This window comes from Mustelus asterias, chromosome 6, assembly GCF_964213995.1.
Source record: "Mustelus asterias chromosome 6, sMusAst1.hap1.1, whole genome shotgun sequence".
NCBI lineage: Eukaryota > Metazoa > Chordata > Chondrichthyes > Carcharhiniformes > Triakidae > Mustelus > Mustelus asterias.
This window is the reverse complement of record NC_135806.1, coordinates 99,919,753-99,940,198: the sequence shown is the minus strand read 5'-3', so window position 1 is coordinate 99,940,198 and position 20,446 is coordinate 99,919,753.

Here is a 20,446-nt window from a genome sequence, read left to right as displayed (position 1 = left end):
TAATTCCAGATTTGTATTGAATTCAAATTTCACCACATGCCATGGCGGGATTTGAACCTGGGTCCCCAACATATTAACTGAGTTTCTGGATTAATCTCGTCTAGCGATAATACCACTTGGCTATCGCCTCCCTCACTGCAGTATCAACCTAGCTTTTTGCATTAATATCTTTGGAGTGAGAATTGAACCCACAACCAGGGATGCCCTGTAGACATTGAATGTTCTGAGGAATGTTAATCTGCTGGGAACAAGACCACTGCCCCTCACTACATTCTGCACTCCCTCCTTTCCTTCTCAATGAACGGTATGCTTTGTCTGTATAGCGTGCAAGAAACAATACTTTTCACTGCATACTAATACATATGACAACAATAAATCAAATTAAATCAAAATCAAACAAAGCTCTGTCCCAGAGACTTGCCAGCCAATCCCAAAAGTGCCACCAGGAGTGGTAGTCATGCATAGCTGGAACTACAAATAGTCCCCATGGTCAAACTACCAGAGTCCCAGGACACAGAAAAGTTCAGAGTCTCACAGTGAAAAAGGGAGGGGAGACCAAGCTGGGTGGGTTTAGTTGGTGGGAGTCATGATTTGTTGGGAAGGTGAGGAGGGAGCACCCAAAGTGTCCAGATCTTGGGCAGGGTGCCAAATCTTGAAAGGGGGCCCTGTTCCTCATCCCTTCTGCCAGTCTCAAAATTGAGGCCTGGTGGGAAGCAGCCTCTAAGTGGCCATTAATTGTCCACTTAAAGACTTTGATTCAGGCTAGGCTAGGCAGGTCAGGGGTTGATTGGAGGGTGATGGGAAGACAAAGGGACAATTTTATGCAGTCCCTCCACCATCACCTCCAAACTTGCTGATGGGGGCCTGGAAAAATCTGCCCCATGTGTTATTGTTGTGTGAGCTAAAGTCCTTTGAAGGAATCAGATAAGTTGATCTTTCTAATAGGCAATTGTAGCATCAGTACTTCCCTTTCTCAGGCATGGTGTATTATCATCCTCAAGCGAGCATTCCCTGGGGCGTCAAATAGAACATCCATCCTCATGCAACTCATTTACTTTACCAGCCATCGAGCAATATATCAGAGATAGCAGTGTTCCACTGTTTTTTCTACAAAAAACAATTAATTAATGCTTTCATATTAGGCTTTCAACTCACTTAGTCCAAACTCTCTAATACATCTAGTCATTGAGAAGGCATCAAATAATCCTCACCAACACATAGCCTTTAAAAAGACTAAAATAACATTTGCGCCATTTGCAACCACTTAAATTTTTGTAAGCATCCATTTAACTGTGAGTTGAAACCTTTTAAGGTTTGGCTGCCTCTCATATCACTGCTCCCTGCATGAGTTGCAAATAGGGCAAATTTAAGTAATATTTAAGAGCCTGTCTTGTAGAATCCTCTGAGGCTAATGGAGTGTTTAGGCCTCTCTGCTGCCTTATTTGTTGGGAGGTGTAAATAAAGTTAGTTTAAGAATAGCTGCCTGCAGCTACACATGTGTGAGGGAATACACTAAAGTGACGAGAGTGGGAAAGAATTCACCTTTACATCTCATTTAAGAAATTGAAGACTGAAGAACATTGTGGTGCATTTTTTGAACTTCTAAAGTTGATTTTGAGGAATTTTGAGAAATTCAAATGATTGCTCTGTTTGCACATTGCATTCGGGTACAACATATGGCTGGGATTTTACAGCCCTGCCCACCATGGCGGGTTTTCCCGCAACAGATGTGGTGAGCCATTGGATGCCGGCAGGATCTTCCAGTCCTGCTTTTGCATGGCTCACCTGCCCTGCCGCCGGAGAACCTGCTGCTAGAGGTCAACTTTGGCGGACGATCCTTCCCAGTGAGTCAGCATGGTATGTAATTGACAAATTGGAACCAAAGGCATGTTTGAGGAGTTCAAATCCAACAAAGAGAATGGGAGCAATTATAAACAAAGTTTACACATTTGACTGAAAGTGAATAAAATAGGAGCTAAAGATAAATGTTTTCTTCACCATGATGGTGCCAGTTGCTTTTAACGTTGTGTCCAACCAGTGCTGCCTGCAAGAGCCCAGTACGATGAACTATTCTGAAATTAATGAGGTTCTGGACTTATGTTATGGCATGACTCTGTGAAAGGAAGCAGTTGCCAAGTGAGACCATTGCAGATTACATTCTCGAATTAAAAGAACTCGCACGTCGCTGAGCTATGGTGCAACCTTAGAAATCAAACTTCGAGACACTTTTTTGGAGGCCCAAAGAATAACAAAGTCTAGGCTAAGCTTTTGAGCAAAGGCAATAAACTGATGTGGAAGGAGGCCTGTGATGAGGCCGTGGCCATGGAAGTGGCAGAAAGAAATAGTTCCCTTCCTGAGACGGCAGGGGAGGTCCAGCGGGTTTCAGTGAGGTCCAGGCCACGGCAGCCAGGTTCAAGGGCCCCAGAGTCAGAATTTCAAATGGTATGGTTGCCATGGTAGTTACCAACTATTTAAATTCCCTCATTTCCAGTCAATGTGCTGGGCCTGTGGGAAAGTCAATCATATCCAGATTTTGATTTGACTTATTATTGTCACATGTATTGGTAAACATTGAAAAGTATTGTTTCTTGTGCGCTATACAGACAAAGCATACCATTCATAGAGAAGGAAAAGAGAGGGTGCAGAATGTAGTCTTACAGTTATAGCTAGGGTGTAGAGAAACATCAATGCTGTGCGGGGATAGAGGAAACAATAATACTTCAGGTCATGGTAAAGCTCCAGGTTGCAGGCACGCACCCGATCAAGACTGTGGTAGGCTGTGGGTGTCTGGAAATCCTTGAATGTGCATATGATAGATATGGAAACAGAAGCTGATGTATTCAAGCAGGAAGATCAAGCAAAAAGAGTTGTACTCAGCCAGAGGTCAAAAACAAAACAAATGGACAATGAAAGTAAAAGGGAAGACCTAAAGATATAATTCCGGCGTCCACAGTAGAAATGAAAGTCTGAGATTCACAACATGATTTCATTATTGATAATGCCACAGCAGTGTCTGTTATCTCAGAAGGAGAGTACAAGAAATCCCTGAGTCATATTCCCTTACGCAAAACTGATGTGAAATTAGACTAGTTATTCCAATAACAATATTCCAGTGTTCGGTGAAGTTAGTGTGAGAGTGGACTAGAATGTTGCATCCTATTACTTGCCATTGGTAGAAGTGGGAGGGAATAAAGTCTACCTGATGGGAAGAAGTTGGCTTAAGAAAGTATGATTAAACTGGGTCATGTTATTTGCAGAAGTAATCTGTAAGAGTGCATCTGTCATTGAGGAAGTGCTCAGAGTGGTCTTTGAGCAAGAAGGGTTAAATGATAAAATTAGCCATCAGTATGATATTAAATATTAAATATCACAGCAGATCATGCAAATGCAAGCATTCTTTCGAGACTTCCTGAGAGGATTGATTCATTTCCGCCCACTGAGTTACTGTGAATTACGTTACATATACACATGACATGCCAATGTTTGCCAGAAATTAGTGAAGAAACTGGCAAAGATGTGATTCTTAGGAAAAGGAAATCGCTTAAAGAGTTATTTTTTAGTTCATTTATGGAATGTGGGCATTGCTGGCTGAGCCCACATCTATTGTCCATCCCTAATTGCCTTTAAAGTGGTTGTGTTAAGTTGCCTTCTTGAACAACTGCAGTTCCTGTGGTATAGGTATACCCATAGGAAGGGAGGAAGTTCCAGGATGTTGACCCAACAACAATGAAGGAATTGCAATATATTTCCAAGTCAAGATGGTGAGTGACTTGGAGGGGAAATTTGATATGGTGGTGTTCTCTTGTGGCTGCTGCCCTTGTCCTTTTGGATGGTAGCAATCATGGGTTTGGAAGGTGCTGCCGAAGGAACCTTGATGAGTTCCTGCAGTGCATTTTGCATATGATCCACGCTTTTTTTGTCGGTGATGGAGGGAATGAATGTTTGCGGAAAGGTTAGCAATCAAGCGGGCTGCTTTGTCCTGGATGGTGTCCAGCTTCTTGAGTGTTGTTAGAGCTGCACTCATCCAGGCAAGTGGAGAGTATCACATCACATTCCTTGTAGATTGTGGATAGAATTTGGTGAGTCAGGAGATGAGTTACTCGCCGTAGGGTTCCTAGCCTCTGACCTGCTCTTGTAGCCACAGTATTTACATAGCTATTCCAGTTTAGTTTCTGGTCAATGATAACCCCTAGTATGCATAGTGGGGGATTCAGCAATGGTAATGTAATTGAATATCAAGGGTTGATAGTTAGATCTTCTCTTGTTGGAGATGGTTATTACCTGGGACTGGTGTGGCATGAATGTTACTTGCCACTTGTCAGCCCAAGCCTGGATGGTTGTCCAGATCTTGCTGGATTTGGACACAAACTGCTTCAGTACCTGGGGAGTCATGAATGATGCTGAACATTTTGCAATTATTGGCGAATATTCCCAATTCTGACCTTATGATGGAGGGAAGGTCATTGATGAAGCAGCTGAAGATAGTTGGGTCTAGGACACTAACCCAAGGAATTCCTGCAGTGATGATGAGAAATTGCAGGAGTATTTCACACATTGAAATTAACTGCATGTCAAACAAGGCTGTCACCTTAATGGTCATTATTTTGCCAAGGTTCAGAGAGACATTCTTAGAGGAACTTTATCAAGAGCACATAGGGATAGTGCATACAAAAACCGGAGTAAGAAGCTATTTTTGTTTTCCAAATGTAAAGTTGGTGTAAAGTTGTGAATTATGTCTCAGAATGACAAATGAACCAACCATGGTTCTTTTCATTCCATGGTCAAACACAAGGGACAGGATTTTCCAGGCACGCTTGCCCCAAGGTTGGAAAATCCCGCTGGAGGTCAACGGGCCTCTGCATGGTCCGTGTCCTGCCCACTATAATTCCCACGGCGGGTGGGACGGGAAAATTACACCCACGAAAACTGGAGGAATAAGTACATGTTGATTTCTCAAGTGGAAGGTTAAAAAGTACCTTGTTTTGACCAAAAACTATAACAAGTGGTTAAATATTGAGCCTATGCCCCAGACCACATGTACCAAAACTACTGAGATATTGGTTTGCAGTATATGGGTTGCCAGAGATGTTGGTGTCAGATAATGGTCAGAAGAGTTGAAAATATTTCAGAGTTAGAATGGAGTCAACTACACTCTAATTCTACCAAATCACCCAGCATCAAATGGTGCTGCAGAAAGAAGTGTAAAGATTGTGAAGAGGTCTTTGGAAATGTATTTGCTGGGTGGCAAGCTAAGCAGTAATGTCCATGTCTGTCTTTGACACAGGCTAGACAGTTCATTATTCTCTTACAGAACAACCTCACAGTCCACAACAAATTGCTTATTTTATGAGCTAGCTAAACACACTCCTAAAACAAGGTTTGGTTTGCCTAAGGCTGACATCAATAGCAAAGTAAGGGAAAAGCAAGACAAATTGAAGACATGATGCAGGAGGCATGACATTTAGAGAGTTCCATACTGCTCAGAAGGTCATGCTGAAAAACCACTGAGGTGATAAGAAGAAATATGTGATTGGAGTTGTTGTAAGGAGCCAAGTGCATTCACATATTGAGTGATGATTGGAGAGAGACTCAGTCAGGTGAGACCATATCAGTGATGTATAAAGATTTAGCACAATTTCCATAATTCTGATTTCCATTCCTTTATTTATAAAGCCAAGGATCCTGCTTCCTTTTTGCCAAATTTATCAAGTTGTTCTGTCATCTTCAAAGATTTGTGTATGTTCTTGGACTCCTTTAAAATTGTACCAATTAATTGATATCGTCTCTCCTCATTTACTTCCCAAAATGCATCATTTCACTGCAATCAAGTTAATCTGCCCATCTCACCATTCCCAGTCCTCTTGAAGTAAGTTACCGTGCTCACTGTTTACTATATCTCAAAGTTTTGTGCTATCTGCAACATTGAAATTATGCCCTGTAAACCTAACTTCAGGTCATTAATACATATCAGAAAATAACGTGGTCCTGATAACGATTCCTGAGAGTCAGCATTATATACTGCCCTTTGACTACTTTTTAAAATTATTTCACGGGGGTGGGACAGCATTTGTTACCCATCCCACATTGCCCTTGAGAAAGTGGTGGTGAGCTGCCTCCTTGAACCTCTGCAGTCTATGGGGTGTAGGTACATCCAGAGTGATCTTAGCAAATTGGGACCATCTTCAAGAAAGGAGGCACGTCCAACTGTGGAAATTATAGAGGAATTTCCCTACTGTCCACCAAGGGAAAGGTCATCGTGAGAATCCACCTCAACTGCTTCCTCCCAGTGACTGAAAAGCAACTCCCTGAGTGCGGCTTCCACTCATCAAGAGGCACAAAGGACATGATTTTCAGATCCAGGAGAAGTGCAGGCAGCAGCATCAACCTCTGTATATGGCCTTCTTTAATCTCGCAAAGGCCTTCGACTCTGTCAACCGTGAGGGATTGTTGAACATCCTGCTAAAGTTTGGCTGCCTGCAGAAATTCATCACCATTCTCTGCCTGATCCACGATGACATGCAAGCCATGATCCTCACCAATGGAATCACCACAGCCCCAATAAATCTGTAAACTGGGGTCAAAAATGGCTGCATCATCTCAGCAACGCTCTTCTCCATCTTTCTCACAGCAACATTCCACCTTGAACATCACCTTGAAGCTCCCCGCTGGAGTGGAGCTAACCTACCAGACAAGCAGGAAACTGTTCAATCTCTGATGCCTACAGGCCAGAACCAAGACTACCCCAATTTCTGTCATCAAATTGCAGTATGTAGACAACGCCTGTATGTACATCATTCAGAGGCCAAGCTACAAACATATTCACTGAGGCATATGAGTGAATGGGCCTCAGACTAAACATCTGGAAAACAAAGGTTCTTTACCAGTCCGCTTTTGCCAGGCAAAATTTCTCCCCAATCATCAAGATCTATAGTGAGCCCCTGGACAATGTGGAACATTTCCCATATCTCGGCAGCCTCCTCTGGGCACAAACAGACACAACAATGAAATCTAGCATGCACTACAATGTGCCAGTGCCATCTTCAGATGCCTGTGGAATAGAATGTTCGAAGCCCGAAACTTCAAATCCAGAACCAAGCTCATTGTCTACAGAGTAGTTGTGGTTCCACCCTCAGATATACATCAGAATAAGGACAATGTATAGCAGGCATCTCAAATCCCTGGAGAGATATCACTAATGATGCTCTGCAAAATCCTGCAAATCCACAGACAGGATAGGCTAGCAACATAAGCGTCCTCTCCCAGGCCAATATCCCGAGTATTGAGGCACAGGTCTCACTCGATCAGCTGCGATGGGTGGACCATATTGTCCACATGCCCAACACAAGACTCCTGAAACAAATGCTCTACTCTGAGCTCCGCAATGGCAAGCAATCACTACGAGGGCAGAGGAAATGCTACAAGGACACTCTGAAAGCCTTCCTAAATAAATGCAACATTCCTATTGAAACATGGGGATCACTTGCCTTGGAATGCACAAACTAGTCTAGAAGAATCCGTGAAGGCACCAATCACCTTGAGCGTCACCGGTTGCAGCATGTGGAGGTTAAGCGTACACAGTGGAAAGGTAACGCAGAATCCAGAGCATCCCACCCACCCACCTCATCAAACACCACCTGCCAAACCTGTGGCAGAGTCTGCGGCTCCAGGATTGGCCTATTCAGCCACCGCAGAACCCGCCTCCCCAGAGTGGTAGCAAGACATCCTCCACCCTGAGGGACTGCCAAAGAAGAAGAGAAGGAGTTCCAGGATTTTGACCCAGCGACAGTGAAGGAATGGAATTGTTGTTCCATGTCAGCGTGGTGAGTGGTTTGGAGGGAACTTGCAGGGATCTGTTGCTCTTTCTTCTAGGTGGTAACTGTTGTGCATTTGGATGGTGCTGTCAAGTTGTGAGTCTTTGTGAGTTGCTGCAGTGCACCATGTAGATGGTACACACTGCTGCCACTGTTCATTAGTAGTGGAGGGAGTAGATGTTGAAGGTGGTAGATATGGGGTGCTTATCAAGTGGGCTGCCTTGTCTTAGATGATGTTGAGTTTTTTGTGCATTGTTTCAGTTGCACTCATCCAGGTAACTGGAGAGTATTTCATCACACTTCTGACTTGTGCCTTGTAGATGGTGGACAAACTTTGGGGAGACAAGAAATAAGTCATTTTCTGCTCTGCAGAATTCCCAATCTCTGATCAACACTTGTAGCAACATTAATTATATAGCTGGTGCAGTTCAGTTTGTGGTCAATGTTAACCCACAGAATGGTGATAGTGTAGGAATTCAGCAAGGTTGGTGTCATTGAATGTCAAGGAGACATTGTTGAAAATACTCAAAGCCTAGCAGATGTGTGGCACAAATGTTACTTACCACTTTTCAGCCTAAACCTGAATATTATCATGGTCTTGCTGCATTTGGGCTCTGACAGCTTCTCTATCTGACTAGTCACGAATAATGCTGAATATTGTGAGAGCATCTGGGACCTATGCATTGTTTGAGTCAATGAATTTCATGCCATTTCAAGATTTTCTTGGCTGAAATTGTACTTCCCTCCTTGGGACGGGATGGAAGGTGGGAGAGGGCAGGGTGGGCAAGGATTGCCAGGAAAATGATTGCCAAGCTAAGAGTGCCATGCCCGGTGTTCATCCTCCCCACTTCCTGGGCCAATTGAGGCCTTTAAGTGGCCACTTAATGGTCAATTAAGGCCTCCTACCACTGCCATTGGGTTTTACCCATGGCAGACAAGGCTGTGCCAAGCATCCATCTCGCAAGGTGAAACCTATGAACTGGTGATCAGGTAAGGGGGTCTGTCTCTCTTTTTCAGACCAATCTGAGGACTCCCTCAAGAGAATTTCCTCCCTTTCTGCATTATTTCTCCCCTGTCCTGTCCACCCAGTGCCCCACCCCAACCATCACACCTTGCTAGAAGGCACACCCTGGACTAATTAATGGGCTGGCAGATCCGGGAATCTGCCCCCACTGTAAAATTCAGCCCCTTGTTTAGCATTAGTTAATAGATGTTAAAATATTCAGTGGTGGGTGTGGCGGCATCAAATGTTATTAAGATAATTTGCAAATGGACAGAATCCCTAAAGCTGTTTTGGAAGTTTCGATTGCATGCTCCAAATATCAAATCTAGTTTCTACTGCCAGCAAGAACACGTCCCTCCAGAGAAATGTCATGGTACTTCAGTCAATTTGATTGTTTGTTAAAATTAAATTAATTTTTGCTTTACACAGCTGGATCTAATCTAAAAATGGGTTGATACACAGGATTATTTTTTGACAAAAATGTTTCTTTTGTGTGCTTTCTCCTTACGTTGCAACTACTTCCCCATAGATCAACTTCCTGCAGACGCTATCATTTTTGCTGTGTTCATTCTTATTGCCACACTTCAAATTATGGTAACAACAAATGTAGATTTGATTGATGGGCAGGGATGGCACATATCACAGAAGCACATACTGCAGGAAAGGCCATCTCAGTCATCATGTTTCTTAGACTATCTCAATACAATGTCTTTAAGGTTGCATTATCTAATATAGTATTATTTCATACAAAAAACCTATCATTTAATGCATCCAAATATTTGAAATTAATTCTATAACCTACAACTAAAATTTTATAAATATAAATACATTCATAACTTTTGTTTAATAGAACGGGGCCCAGAAAGACAGGCTGATCTGGATTTCCATAAATAAAATAGCTAATAGTGTTAATTAGTACCAATCTGAAAGGTATTGGACGAACATCTGGTTAGCAATATGATTGGTGTTGAAAGAGGTTAAAATGCTTTATGGCCTTGGAGTTGATTAAGCTTTATCACTCAATGAAAAGCAACTGATTAAAGATGCAAAACAGAGGACATAAGAGTGGAAAAACTTTCCAAGCCTTTAATGAAAGTATAGCAGAGTGAGGTTTGCTATCTTTCCTTCTATTTCTACTTCTATTGAACCATTTGAGTCACACACTCACACACAGCCTCCTGGAGGCTCCTGGCCCCAACCTGCTTCAGCAATGACCACCTCTTCTGGTGTCAATGCGGAGCCGTCTGAGCTGTCCTCTGATTGGGCCAGCAGCTCTTGGGGGCGGGCTACCTTCTTTAATAGTCTGGGAGCCTGGAGGAAGCCACAACTGGGGGGCTGGTTAGCTCAAGTTGTCTGGACAGTTGGTTTGTGATGCAGAGACATACCAACAACAGGGATTCATTTCCCGTACCATAACTCAAAAGAGTTGGGAAACCACAATTGGTTACCATCTGTAAAATTCCGGGAGAAGTCTTAACACCCACCCATGTGTGCCAGCAACCCTCGTTTCCTTCCAATGTTGGGATGACTGCCCATTTGTTAAAATTAAGGCCTATTTTAATACTGTAGGGTGTTAGTAAATGCTGGAGAATGGCTGGTGCAGGACCACTTATAAAAATGAGGACAAAGATGTGGGCAGCATGGTGGCACAGTGGTTAACACTGCTGCCTCACGGTGCAGGGATCTGGTTCAATTCTGGCCTCCGATGACTGTGTGGAGATTGCATGTTCTCCCCATGCCTGCATGTGTTTCTTCCGGGTGCTCCTGTTTCCTCCCACAGTCCAAAGATGTGCAGGTTAGGTAGATTAACCATGGTAAATGCACAGGATTAAGGGGATAGGGTGACGGGGAGAGCCTGGGTAGGATGTACTTCTGCAGAGTCACTGCAGACTTGATGGGCCAAATGGCCTCTTCCTGTACTGTAGGTATTCTATGAGATCCCCCAGGTAACTACAGGCCTGTTACCTTAGCTGTGGTGGCAAGGATTTCAGAATCTTTAATTAAGGGCGGTGTGACCACTTATCTCGGTGATGGGAGAATAGTTGTTGGATGTAGCTGGCATCAGTTTCAGGACAATCGTGTTTGACAGACTCCATAGATTATTTTGAGGAGATTGCAGATATGGTAGATAGCAGCTGGGGCCATAGATTTATTAAACAAATTTTATTAATCCATAGGATGTGACTATCTCTGGTGAGGTCAAAGTTTATTGAACATCCCTATTGCCCATGAGAAACCTTTATCAAGGTAACGTGTGGGGATTATTAGAGAAGGTTCGGGGAGTGAAATTAGAGGGTCAATAGCAAGATGGATTAAATATTAAAAGCAAATTCCTGCAGATGCTGGAAACTGAAACTGAAACTGAAAATGCTGGAAAATCTCAGCAGGTCTGACAGCATCTGTGTAGAGAGAACAGAGCTAATGTTTCAAGTCTGGATGTCTCTCGCCAAAGATTAAATATTGTTTGAAAGTGTATGAGGAAGAAGGACTAGGAGCTACAGGCTGTTTTCAGAGGCATAGGAGGTAGGTAGTCATGAGTAGGGTTCAGCTTTGTGTTCACTGCTTATTGTGTATATCAGGGCTTGAGTATAGATCTAGAGGACATGGCATCAAACTTTTCAGTGAATGCCAAAGAAGAGATATAATTCCCTAAGACCCTAAGAGATAGCAGAATTAGGCCATTTGGCCCATTAAGTCTGTTCTGCCATTCAATGACATCATGACTGATCTGATCTGATCTGATAATCCTCAACTCCACTTTCCCGCCTTATCCACATAACCCTTGATTCTCTTACTGATTAAAAATCTATCTCAGCTTTGAACGTACTTAATGACCCAGCCTTTACAGCTATCTGAGGCAAAGAATTCCACAGATTCACTACCATCTCTACCTTAAATGGGAGACCCCTACTTTGAGATTATGCCCTCTGGTCCTAGACTCTCCCACAAGGGGAATCAACCTCTCCGCATCTAGCCTGTCAAGCCCCCTGAAAATTGTATATGTCTCCATAAACTCACCTCTCATTCTTCTAAACACCAGTGAGTGCAGGCCCAACCTACTTAGCCTCTCCTCATAAGAAGATCCTTCCATATCTGGGATCAAGCTACTGAACCTACTCTAGATTACACCCAGTGCCAGGATATCTTTCCTTAGATAAGGGGACCAAAACTGTTCCAGTATTATTGGTGTGGTCTAACTAGTGTCTTGTATAGTTTTAGCACAACTTCTCTATTATTATATTCCATTCTATTTGAAATAAAGGCCAACATTCAATTTGCCTTCCCAATTACTTGCTGAACTTGCATGCTAGCTTTTTGTGATTTATGCACAAAAAATATTGTTAAAATGGGAGATTGGGGTTAAGAAGTAGAAACATAAATTCAGTGTTGGTAAGGGTATGGTAATGCATTTTGGTTAAAGTAAATGAAGGTAATTATAATTTGAATGCAGAATGTGACCGAACTTTGTCACTGTCTGTCTGGAAAATTAATACGTTCTTATGCACAGTGCTTCAGTGAACTGTGGATATGCTGTGTTGAGCCTTGCAACTTTTTTGGAAGGTAAGGATTCTTGTACCAACATCTAATTTTATTTGATGTCCTCATATCTACAGTTTTGTTTTTTCTGTTCCTCCTTCTAAAAGAAACATCCACCAGGACAGAGGTTCCTTAACTGTGAAAGTGACAATATGCTCAACGTAAAGCACAGCAACTTTGCATTTTAGGTTTTGCTATCGGCATGGTGGCACAGTGGTTAGTACTGTTGTCTCACAGTGCCAGGGACCTGGGTTTGATTCCCGGCTTGGGTCATCATCTGTGTCTGCGTGGGTTTTCTCTGGGTATTCTAGTTTCCTCCCACAGTCCAAAAGATGTGTTAGTTAGGTGCATTGGCCATGCTAGATTCTCCCTCAGTGTACCCGAACAGGCACCAGAGTGTGGCAACGAGGGGATTTTTACAATAACTTCATTGCAGTGTTAATGTAAGCCTACTTGTGACACTAATAAATAAACCAAACTAAAACTAATCTTGTTTGCACAAAGTGGCTGGGCCAGTTGACTTCCTTTTTGCTTTTGTGTAGCTGTGTGTAATTCTGAGAAAGAGAGCATAAAAACAAGAACCACAGAGAAAGGGTTAAACTTAAAGGAGAACAATGAAGCATCGTAGGAGCAGTCAAGAACTGAGGAAATCTGGATGGAAAATTTTGAACTCAGAACAAGGACTGTGAAAATCCATGGGTCACAATCTTGATAGTTTGGTAAGATTGCACCTGACAACATCCTCCCGCTCTGACCCAACAGTGCTTTGTAAGGTCAACAGAGTGGCATTTCACTTGCGTGGGACAGGCAAAGGAAAATACCATATAAAGATACAAAGGGACTGCTTTAATAGCTGTGTGCGTGTGTGTGCATGTGTGTGTGTGCGTGTGTGTGTGTGTGTGTGTGTGCGTGTGCATGTGCGTGTGTGTGTGTGCATGCGCACACACATTGGATTACTCTCAGTTGAAGTGAGCCTCATGATTGGTTCACCAACTGATAATCAGGGCCTGATTTTACTATCAAGTTGTGCCCATTTTCGGGTGCCAAAACCTGGTAAAGTCGGGTGTGAGGCAAGTAGCGTGATCTGTAACCACCTCCGCGGCCGTTCCCTCTTTACAAATGGCTGAAAATGGTGGCGATTGGGACCGCGCCCAAAACTGGTGCGACGGCAATGTAAATGTATTTGAATGTATTTAAATTGAATTAATGGGCTGGATGCCCAACTTTACCAGCACTTCCCCCTTTACCACCGCGTTCGCCCATCGAGATTCAGCATGAAACCGACATGCTCCAGCTTCTGAGGAGGTACGTTCAGAGCTTCCGGCGGCTCTGACTCAGATCGGTGGTGGGGGGGAGGGAGGTGGGTCAGATCGCTCTCTGGAGTGGGGGAAGGGAGGTGGGTCAGATGGCTTTCTGATGGTGAGGCGGAGGCAGGTCAGATGGCTCTCTGGTGGTGGGGGAGGGAGGTGGGTCAGATGGCTCTCTGGTAGTGGGGGAGAGAGGTGGGTCAGATCGCTCTCTGATGGGGGAGAGAGGGGTGTGGGGGGAGGTGGGGGGGTCCGCTGCCACTCTGCGTGTGATCGGTGGGGAGGAAGGGGGGCAGGGGGCTGCAATCGGTCTGGGTAGTGGAGGGGTGGGGGGATAAGGGTGACAGTAATGCTGTGGTGATGGGGCAATGTCTGTGGGGGCCAGGGGGAGGCATTATCCAGCCCAGGAGCGATTTGGCAGGGGAGCGTTTTTCTATTTTTGTTCTGCGCATGCGCAGTTGGAGGCACTGATTGGAGCTGCAGTGTTTCAGGCACAATAAGTCCCGCCCACAGGCTTGTGCAGCGTGATTCAGAATTGCTGCCTTTTGTCAGGCAGAGTGCGTATGGAGGTGCTGGAGAACGGGTCTAAAAGTCGGATTTGAAACACTCCCAGATTCAAGTCCGCCCAGCACTTAGAATCAAAATGGTAAAATTGGGCCCTCAGTGGCAAGGTTCATGTTTAGGGAGTAGCCTGGTATAATAACGTATCGTACTCAAACACATGTCACTGTCCTCAGGACAGAAGGGGATAATGGCATGAAAATTGAACAAAGAAATCTGTCATTGACATCGTCTTTGAAGTCAAAGGAAAACATTTATTTTTTCAAAGGTAAATTTTAACAGCACGCTGTTTTAATGGGACTAACCAGTGGTGCACTGTAAAGGCTCAGCAGTCAGTCAATGTTATCTGCCTAGATACAATTCAGTCAATTGCTGAGTGGTTAGTGCACCTCCCCGAGCAATTGAAAATGATATCTACTAAAGGTTTGACATGTATCACAGATAAGAGCCGAGCTGGTAAATGTGCAGTCACCCACACTTCAAATATAGTGATTATTTGACTTTCCTTTACTGGTCTATAAGTTTCAATTAACACTTTTGTTTTCCTGTTTATCTTTCCTAAACAAATGCTGACATTTTTTGTTGTATCCTCCTACCCTTGAAAATAATCTCGTGCCCCATTTATGTTCCAACCTTGGTACATATGGAACGAGCAAAAGAGTTGTTGAAATTAAGAAAGGAAACAATACATTTCTACGGCATTGTTTTTGCTTGAACGCTGAACAGCCGAGAAGTAATTGCTGCTTTCAAATTAAAAGATGCATATAGCTAACAAAAACATGAAGTACATATTTTCAAAAGTACAAAAAGATATTAAACATAATTAATTTGAAATCAGTAAGTGTTTATATACCTTTTTGTACCCTTTTGAACAAACCTTCTTGCAGTAGCTTTTTAAGTATTTTTGTTCTTGCCATACATGAATATGATTTTCATTACAAAGCCAACACAGTGGTACAGTGGTTAGCGCTGCTGTCTCACAATGCCAGGGACCTGGGTTTGATTCCAGCCTTGGGCGACTGCCTAAATGGAGTTTGTATATTCTCCCCGTGCCTGTGTGGGTTTCTTCCCACAGTCTAAAAATGTGAAGGTTAGGTGGATTAGCCATGATAAATGTGCAGGGTTACAGAGATAGGGTAGGGAGGTTGGGCCTGGATAAGATGTTTTTCGGAGAGTCGGTGCAGACTTGATGGGCTGAATGGCCCGCTTCTGCATCGTAGGGATCCTATGGTCCTAACATGAGATTGATTTGTAGTATTCAATTAATATTAAATATTATGAAAAGATGTTAAATAAAGTAAGAGGGATAAGATACTCTGTCAGAGTGTCCATGCAGAATTGATGGGCCGATTGGCCTCTTCTGCACTGGAGGGAATCTATGATTCTATGAAAGTAAACCTTTTAACCGTAAAAGGAATGTCTTTAAGCATTTCTTACATAGCAAATTATTTTGAAGTATAGTAAATGTTGTTATGTAGGACAGTGTTTCTGTAAATAGAATTTACTATTGTGTTCCAAAACTAATTCAAACAAATTTCCATTTCTTTCAGTTGCTTTATATTGGGCATTGTTTGATTTTATTGATTGAATCAAAGACAGCAAGGCATCTCTGTAGTTCAGGGAAATTCATGTAACACAGCAGCATAGACTTAGCCTACTTATTTTCATGTGCTGATATCTTTACATAATGTGTAGTATAATATGAGCATGTACCTTTTATATAAACAACACTGCAATTTGGGTCAGTTAGATCCTTTATTTAATCAGTCTCTGCACTCACTGCATAACTGATTCAATCCCGATCTCTCCGGTTTAACAAATCTTAAAGTTAAAGTTTATTTATTAGTTAGAAGTAAGGCTTACATTAACACTGCAATGAAGTTACAGTGAAATTCCTCTAGTCAGCACACTTCAGCACCTGTTCGGGTCAATGCACCTAACCAGCATGTCTTTCAGACTGTGGGAGGAAACCAGAGCACCTGGAGGAAACCCACGCAGTCACGTGGAGAACGTGCGAACTCCACACAGACAGTGATCCAAACCAGGAATCGAACGCAGGTCCATGGTGCTGTGAGGCAACAGTGCTAACTGTTGTGCCACTGTGCCACTTCTAGATCATTGAATACATTTCTAGCCACGATGCAATGATCCCAGAGCATTCCCAAAGTAGAATGACAGAAGTTTTATTTTTCCGAAAGATATTCCTGAATTAGGTGGAATGTCTATTTACCTTTACCAGGATGGTGCTTAGCTTGGAATTTTTAAATATAAAAATATTAAATGTTAGTAATAAAAAACAGAAAGAACGACTAAGCAACTAAACAGACACCCAGAATAATAAAGGAATCGAGGGATATCGGGGTAGTGTGGAAGGTGCAGTTGGGATAGAACATCAGATATGATTTCATAGAATGAAGAATTAAGCTTGAACTGTTGATTGTCCTATTCCTGTTCCAGTTTCTTATGTCCACGGACCTAGAGAAAAGTCATAGTTTATTCCTAGGTCTGCAACTTGTGTTGTCACCATATCCATTCCGTCCTTCGTGTCCATTCTGTGGTATATGATTTATGGCCGAGAGGGGAGTCTCACCATCCAAAAGCATATATTGGAAATCTGATTGTGTGCTCAGGTGATTGAGGCTTGTGTATAGCCACAGCTGAAAGTCAGGGATATAATATTAACTTTTATATATTGCAACTTCGGCCTTCATATTTTATGCAAATTGCTGCAGTTTCTGGTGCCTAGCTGCCCCTCCTGCGACAATTTTATCAATGATAGGGGAGGCATCTGGTGGCCTGTCCACCCATAGGCCAACTGATGCTCTTAAGAGGCAAATCAATGGTTGCTTCCCTCCTCCAGGTAAAACTTTGCAAATCTTGGCACCCTGGAGTAGGGACATCCTTGATGGGGCACCCCAGGCCTATTAAGGCACCCCCCAAGGTGTGAATGCCCCTGCCATACCATCCTTCGCTCATTCCAACCATGCTCCACTCCACTCACACCCTTGCTGCAACCTGAAAGCTCGGCCTTGGCAAGACCCCATGGCTCACCTTTTATCCAGGCTTCAGTGCTGAACATCTTCCTCTGTAAGGTGTGATTTGCTGTTGGTAAAGGGTGGACATCCCACCTCAAGCTGATCAGGTTGAACATTAGCCATTTAATGGCTGTGGAGATGAACTCATCATGCAGTGGTGAGTTCACCCCTAACCTTTGTTAAGGGGTGAAGAATCATCAGCCCCAGTGTAAAGTTCAGCCCCACATTGCTGGGAAGGGATCTCATCCATCAGATAGGTGTACCAGAAAATGACAGGCATGTCAAACTTGGTGTCCTGGTTTTCCTTTTTTATTCATTCACAGGATGTGGGCTTCGCTGGCTGTGCCAGCATTCATTGCTCAGTGCAAGCTGAAAGAAATAATGCCATTTTAATGGTGTCTTTCGCAACCTCAGGATCTTATAAAGTACATTATGACTAGAAAGTATTTTTGAAATGTAGCAAACATATAGTCCTAGTATGCACAGTTAGCTCCCACAAGCAACAATGTCACAATGACTATTTTCAATTATGTAGATTGTGGGATAAACATTGATCAGGACACAAAAGCCAACCCTCTGCCCTTCTTCCAAAGAGTACCATGGGGCAGGATTTAACATTTCACTGGAATCGCACATCCCCACCCAGTGAAAAAGATGGTGAAGATTTCACCCCTGCTCCGGCAGACTTCCCTACAACCAGTGCACAGTCGGAGGCGTATTATATCTGGGGAGAAAGTCCCGCCTTTGAGTGCCCACTGGCCAATCAAATAGCTGGCAGTTCACTGGTCCCAGCAACACCTCGGGAGTAGTGGCCACTGCTGGGACTGCAGCAGATCCTGCCAGAGATTGTCATTGGAAACGGGTGGAGCTTTAAGTTGGGAGGGGAGGTTCTTAGCAAGGCCAGGCTAGGAAGCCATAGGGAGGACGTCAAGGGGGACTTGGGATACACAGACAGAGTAGAGAAGAGAAACCAAGGGGTGGACAGACCTTGGGAGGGTGCTTCAGGTGGACCCAAGGTGTACATAAAGGAGGTACCCCCTCTACCCTCCCTCATGCCAATAGCCTGAGGAATGGAGCCTGGTGGGTTCTGGCTTGTGCCCACTTAAAGACTTGAACTGGCCCAAGGGCAATTTGGCTGTTTGACACCTTCCCCCACCGCCGGGAGAGTCAAGCGGTGGCCGTTTAGCAGGATCCCCACTGGGCGCCATGGCCTCTGCGCATCTCTGCAACCAGATTTCTGGCAATTTCCATGCTGATTTCTGGCATGGAGCTGCATAAATTATGTAAATCTTCATTTAAATCTTTAAAAAATATCATTAGCAGGCCCAGGACTGAAATCTCCGGGTCCAAAAGCGCCTCCCCTTCCCCCTGCCAGAAGTGATTCACTCCAGCAGGGTAAACTATAGCTCCCCATTTGCAGGGAGCTGGTGACTGGACTCTGCTGGAGTGAAGGAGGGCAATTGAGGCCCTCCAGAGAGTCGGGCACCAGAGGGTGCCACCGGGGCATTGCCACCTTGGCTGAGCCAGCCTGGGACCCCAGCATTGCCCAAGGGGCAAGGTGGCAATGCCCAAGGGAGCACCTTGGCACTTCTCACTGGGCATTGGGCAGTTCCAAGGGGGCAGGGCCTAATGTGGGCAGGGCCTAATGGTGACGGGGCCTCTAGGGACAATTGGTGGGGGTAGGTGCTCCTGCTGCCACTCTGCAGAGGTCATGAGCAGCAGGAGGGAGGTCAGCGATCAGGGTTGGGCATCGGGGTGGGAGAGGCGTCGACTGGGGGTGTGGTCGGGGCTGCAGGGAGGGGTCAGGACTGCAGAGGGGTTCGGGGCTGCTGGTGGTGGGAGGGATTGGGAGATTGGGGCTGTGGGGGGGGCAGAGATTGAGGCCGACCGGAGGTGGAGGGGGTCGGGACTGGCCCGGACATGTTTGGGGGGCCAGCGGATGGGCTGTGGGGGGTTGGGGAGGGAGTTGGGCAGCGATGCGGGGTCGTGGAGCTGGCCAGCAACCGGGAAGCTGGCAGTGCAAAGCCACTGTGCATGCGCTGATCTCGGTGCTGACATATCGGGACATGCGCAATGGCTCGCTCAGCGCTGTGCTGCCGGCCTCAGCAGTGGGAATAGATCCCACCTCCTGATGTTCAATGGGATTTACGCGAGTGCACTCTGCAATGCACAGAGTGTGGGAGATTCATTTTGAAACTCACGCTGAAAAAACCAGCGCGATTTACTCCAGCTTTTATGCAAATCTAACACTTAGAATTTTTGGGGGGAGAATCGCCCCCATGTCTAAAGTTCAGGTTTTGGTCTCCTTATTTAAGAAAGGATATAAATGTGTCAGAGGCAGTTCAGGGAAGGTTCACTCAACATATAGCAGGAGTAGGGGGAAAGTTGTTATGAGGAAAGTTTGAACAGGCCGGGCCTGTATCTATTGGAGTTCAGAAGCATGAGAGGTGATCTGATTGAAGCACATAAGATCCTAAAGGTGGATGCTGAAAGGATGCTTCCCCTCGTGTGAGAGACTAGAACCAGAGGACACCATTTAAAAATAAGGGGTCTCCCATTTAAGATGGAGATAAAAAGGATTTTTTTCTCTTCGAGGGTCATGAATCTTTTGAACTCTCTCCCCAGTAGAGAGGTGGAGCAGGGTCATTCAATATTTTTAAGCCAGAGGTCGATAAATTCTTGACTAACAAGAGGTACCGGGGAGTAGATGGGAATGTGGATTTAGGTTCAACACCAAATCAGCCACGAGAGGAGGCGATTTCCAAGTGGTGTTATTGCTGGATATTAATCCAGAAACTCAGCTAATGTTCTGAGGACCCAGGTTCAAATCCCGCCATGGCAGATGGTGGAATTTGAATTTAATAAGAATCCACTGATGTGCATGAAACCATTGTTGGAAAATCCCATCTGGTTCACTAATGTCCTTTAGGGAAGGAAATCTGCTGTCCTTACCTGGTCTGGCTTACATATGACTCCAGAACCACCACCTTCCAAGGGCAAACTAGGGATGGGCAATAAATGCTGACCAGCCAGCGCCACCCATGTCTTACGAATGAATAATAGAAAGAATGTTTGAAGTGCCATGGTGGCACAGTGGTTAGCACTATTGCCTCACAGCGCCAGGGACCCAGGTTCAATTCTGGCCTCGGGTCACTGTCTGTGTGGAGTTTGCACATTCTCCTCGTGCCTGCA